This window comes from Pteropus vampyrus, unplaced genomic scaffold, assembly GCF_000151845.1.
Source record: "Pteropus vampyrus isolate Shadow unplaced genomic scaffold, Pvam_2.0 Scaffold123, whole genome shotgun sequence".
NCBI classification, from domain to species: Eukaryota; Metazoa; Chordata; class Mammalia; order Chiroptera; family Pteropodidae; genus Pteropus; species Pteropus vampyrus.
This window is the reverse complement of record NW_011888904.1, coordinates 334,084-339,760: the sequence shown is the minus strand read 5'-3', so window position 1 is coordinate 339,760 and position 5,677 is coordinate 334,084. Positions and strand designations below refer to the sequence as shown.

Here is a 5,677-nt window from a genome sequence, read left to right as displayed (position 1 = left end):
TACAAGGATACTGTTGTGTAGGATACTAGAACTGCAGAGCCTCTTTTGAATGTGTGCAGTTTCATTTTTGGTCTTGGCTGTGGAAGAAGTCATATGTCAAATGAAAGTAAGGCCTGGGCTGAATTTGACACATGGAGTTACAAATCATTATTTCATTGAAGCCGTAGACCTAATGCTTACTTGCGTTTGTATGAGAAAAGATAAGGAACGATGATGTTATATTTTCCAATCTAGAGGAGTCAAAATTGATTGCAAATTCTGCATTTGTAAAAGAAAAAAAATCGCACTGTAAAATCCATTTCAATAATCAAGATATTTAATCAGTATAGATTTGTATTTATTTATCAATTTGTCACAGTACGCTCTCTACACATCTGATTTTCTTTTAAAAAAGAATCCTCTTTCATATCTTTGATATAGTTGTTCTCAGTTTAAGTAATCCAAAACACATTTTAATAGATAAAGTAATCTACTCTAGACATAAAATCATGAACATGAAGACTGAATTGACCTTCAGTACCAAAGAGACTGTTCTGCCTTTCTCGGGTCTCATTAGCTTCCTCATAAATATCCTATCATCTCATTTTCGTTTAACTCACAATTTATTGAGTGTCTATTATGTACCTGGCATCATGCAAGATTCCGGAAGTACGAAGGTGAACGAATAGCCACGGCCAACCCTGATGGAGTTTACCGTCAATGAGAAGTGCCAGTCTGTTAAACACGTCATGTGCCGGAGTGGTCGTTTTCAAAGAATGAGGTGTGAGGACTTCTGGAACGGGAGGAGGAGCCCCTGAGACACTTTCAGGGCTGTGTGTGAAGCCCAGATTATATTCCTGTATTCCTAATAATATAGCCTATTCTCATTATTTGCATTAGTTATGTTCTATGAAGAGGCTATGAACATTGAATTAGCAAATACTAGACTATTGCTAAACTCTTCTAAGGGAAGTTTAGGGTCATGCTCCTGCAAGTCTCTGGTCACAATATTTTTGTCAACTATTCAATATAAAACCTTGTTTCCTGCGTGTTTGTTTAAAAACATCTTAGCATGAGAGAATGAGAGGTTGGTAGGCCATCTCCCATTCACCTCCCTATCTTCCTTGGGAGGATGTCATGACATGATTTCTTACTGCCTTCCAGGTTCTGATGAGGTGAGGAGATTTCTGCCTCACTCCCCTCAAAGTAGAGCTACGGCATATGAAACTGCTTAGCTGCAGCCCAGAAGGAGCTCCTCAGCAACCGGGTATCCCACATCTCATTGCAGACAACTGTCCTTTTTTTGTTTCTGTGTTGTTCTTCTTGGTGTGTGGGACAAGGACTAAGGGAATGTGCATTCTAAAAGTGGCTTATTCTATCTTTACTCTTCAACCAGTCAGGCCTTGTCTTGGGCTTGGTGTGTGCTTGACAAATATGTGCAACCGAAGGGCAGACGTTGGTTGGGTGAACTGCCGAGGTACTCTGCTCATAGCTGGGCTGTCTGACCCCCAGGTCCCCAGCCTGAAACCCAGGGATGAGGACATTCTCCTTCAGAGCTAAGTTTTAGTGGTAGAGACTAGAAAAGAGGCAGAGGAGAAGAGGACTTCCCCCCGCAACCAGAGTTTTTAGTTAAGCGAGGAGAAGAAGCAGACCAACTATAGAAAATGGATGGGCACAAAGAGTGGAGATTTAACAAGTAAATGTTGCTGAGGACTATGTATACCCTTTACCATATCTGAAAAATGTAAGAAAAAATTGAATTATTTTAACATTACTCTTTGGTGGTCCAGCTGGTTTCTCTGATTGCAACATTGCTTTAAATTCAGACCGTGGCTTGTTTCATAATCTGTTAACATATAATGATTAACTAGGAATTTCTGTGCCTGGAGGGAGACCCATGATGCATAACACTCTTGAATTCCCCCCAAAATTGCAGAAGACAATCCTATTTTTTTCCTTAAACTTTCTACATGTCGTGAAAGGAGAGTGGGCATAACACTTTAGCAGAATTTTTCAATAGGAGCAGTCCAGCCATTTGGGGCAAGAGAATCTTTTGTTGCGCAGGACAATTCTTGGCATTGCAAAAACTTCCACTTACCCAGTGAAAACCAAAAGCGCTCGCTCCTCATTGTGACAACTAAGAACACACACGCACATACCACTCACATACACATGAAATATGCCCCTTTTGTGATGGAACCGCCTCTCTCCATAACTATTACCACTCAGGAGTAAATGGAGACTATCTGAGATATTCAGCTTAAGCTTCCTTCTGCCTAACCGTATCACACCATTTATTTTACTCCTGTACCCACCCGATTTTGATGGGGCAGGGGCCAAGGAGGCCCAGCCTGTGAGGCTTTGCTATGAACTGAATATTTATGTCCCTCTAAAATTCATGTGTTAAAACCCTGCCCTTTCCTCAGTGTGATGGTATTAGAAGGAGGGACCTTGGGGAGGTGATTAGGAGTAGATGAGGTCTTGGGAGTGCAGCCCTCATGGAATGGGATCGATGCACTTATAAAAGTCAGGAGAGCACTGGCTTTCCCCCTGCTTTCTGCTACATGAGGATACAACCAGAAGTCGAGATGTTAACAGTCTGAAACTTGAAAGAGAGCCTTCACCAGAACTTCACCATACTGGAACCCTGATCTCGGACTTTCAGTCTCCAGAGCTGTGAGAAATAAATTTCTGCTATTTACAAAGCACTGTGTGCTGTGGTAGTTTGTTACACAGTCCAAACAGACTAAGACAGGCATCCTGAGTCCCAAATGGCAAGTTGGGTAAAATCCCCTCTATTTTTGGCATCCATTTTAACTCATCAACACCCCATGACCACACTCCGAATTTCAGCCTGGGAGGGAGAAATACGAGTCATGCTCACCTGCTCACTATCTCATTACCTGTCTCCCACTCCCATCTTTCTCCCTACTACCCACGGGGCTGAAAGAAGTGGGCTTGCTCTCTCCTTGCAAGACTTCTCCCTGCCTCATCTTGCTGTGGTGGCATTTGACCTCACTCCCTGGGGTCACAATGACAGATGCAGTGGGGGAAGATAAAAGAAAGTGAGTCTGGAGGTGTTTTTAAATTTTGTGTATTGTATCCCACCTTTAAAAAATCTTGGTATCACTCGACACTGGCCAGGTGCTCCCAGTTTGGGAGGTAGGCTGGGTTGGCAGTAGGTTCTCCCCCGGCCCCAGAGGTGTCTCTGCTTGCTTCCCCTGTGGCTTCCCTGAGCTGTCTGGCAGCCCAAGCCTGGGAGGTCCTGCAGAATCCAGTGAGGGCCTCTGCGGAGGAGGGAGAAAGCAGTATTACAGAGTGCAGGTAATGGTTTTTTTGGCTTCTGGGCACTGATAATGGTTCATTTTTTTTGACCTGGGCAATGGTTACACAGTGTATTCACCTTGTAATAATTCATTGAGCTGTACACCGTAAGATTTATGCCTTCTTTTGTTATGTGTGTTAAACTTCAAGTAGAAAAAGTTAAAAATTTACCTTTTGTCTATTGACAAAACTCCAGCCTTAACTAGAAGACAGCTTAACCTAATCACCTGAACTAATGGCATTAGACAGCACTGCCCTTTCATACTCCCCCATAAATTTTAAATGTTGTGATATTTTCTTTTGTTTATTATTTTAAATTATGTCTATTATTTTATTCTAAAATATTATGTGCTAATTATAGAAAAATTTTTAAAGTATAAATAAGAAAATAACAATCTGCAATTTTATCACCCAGACGACCAGTTTTTATTTCTTCATTTTTCTGTATGCATACATAAATGTATATGTAGATCTGTTTTACAATAATAGGGTCATTTTAAGTTTTGAAGCCTACTTTTTTCACTTAATATGTTGTGAATATTTCCCCATAATATTTAAGTGCCTGTAAAGCATTTTATGTTGAGTCATTATTATAGATTATTCATTCATTCGTTCATTCATCCAGCCATTCCACAAATGTTTATTGAGCACCTACTTTACTCCAGACACCGGGCTGGGTGAGAGAAACTCAGTGAGAACAGGACAGATAATGGTCTTTTGTCATTGAAGAGCTTTCAGTCTATAGGGACAGAGAAAAATTTTTAATTAATTAAACCAATAAAAATCCCAACTGGAGTTTCTCATGGAACTTGGAAAGTTATTCCTAAAATTTATACAGAAAAGCAAAGAATTGAGGAAAAAAGAATAGTGAAGTATTGGAATAGTAAAATAGTTAAATAGTAAAGTCTATGTATCTGAATTTGTAAGATCTTAGGAGGAATAAGTGAAGAAATCCTGTTTGAATTGTGCTTTTTTGAATATTAAATTGTGGTTTGGTGACTACGATGTGGTTATTTACACGTTTATATGTATCTATAAAATGTATAGAATATAGTTCTTTTTTTTTTAACGTACATGGGATCACATTATTCATATAGTTTTGATGCTGCTTTTACATTTAATAATGTGCCCTAGGAAGTGTTTCACGTAGATACACACAGACATGCATTTCTTTTTAACAATTATGTGGTATTTTCAGCGTGGATATTCTGTATTTTTTTTAACTAGTCTCTTATTGAGAAGTATTTAGGTTACATCCAATTTTTGAAAAGGTACAGTGATCATAATTGCACATATATCTTTGTACACATTTACAGGAATATATGTAGGACAGATGAAGTGGAAATGATGGGTGTATATACATTAAAAATTCTGACAGATGGTGACAAATTATTCTCCAAAAAGGAGGTAACCTTTTATACTCTCAACAGAGTATGAGCCTTCTTGTTTCCCCAACAGCATCATTACATATTATCAATCCTTTTAGCTCTGTTAAGATTGGATAGGCAAAAAACAATTTCTCCTTGTTTTCATTTGTATCTCCCTGCATGCTAGTGAAGTTGAGGATGTTTTCAAATATGTATTGGATTATTTGTATTTGCTCTTTCTATTTTATTTATTTTTTTAATTTTTCTTTTTAGGGGAGGCAAACCTTGGTTGACCTCACAGATTGCAAGGAACCTGTCAGCTTATAATCCCTTACTTTTAATTTTTTATGCCTACAGCACCTGGTCTTCCTAGGTCGTCTCCCATCCAAGTACTAACCAGGGCCAACCCTGCTTAGCTTCCAAGATCAGAGGGATGAGGCTTGTTCAGGGTGGAATGGCTGTAGCAGGGTAGCATGGCCGTAGTCCTCTTTTCAGAATTATCTGTTTTTCTCCTCTGCCATTTTTCTATATTAGCTTGCTTATTTTTAATAGAATATTTGTAGGAGTTTTATATATTATAGTTACTAAGTGTTTGTCTAAGGTATGTGTTGCAAATAATTTTCCCAATCTTCCATCAGAGTTTTAAATTTCTATGTAATAAAATGTCTATTTTTTCTTATAACTACTAAGTCTTTCCTATTCCATGATTATAAAAATATTTCTTTGTGTTTTCTTCTAATACTTGTATAATGTAGTTCTTGAATCAATCTGGATTTATTTCTGAGTATGTATATAAGGTAGAAATTCACTTCATTTTTTTTCTGTGTGGCTCTCTTATTGTCCCAGTAGTAGTATTATTTTTTAATAATCTTTCATTTTCTCATGTTTAGAAATTCCACCTTTATCATAAGCTAAATTCCTATGAATACATGAGTTAATTTCTGGACTCTATTATTTTTCATTAATCTATTTGTTTATTCCTACTTCAGTACTACATTGGCTTAATT

General features: G+C 38.2%; 1 pseudogene; it reads right to left on the bottom strand.

The window, feature by feature from the left end:
* Positions 1–5,018: 5,018 nt before the first annotated feature.
* LOC111743854 lies at positions 5,019–5,136 on the bottom strand (annotated as a pseudogene).
* Positions 5,137–5,677: the final 541 nt, after the last annotated feature.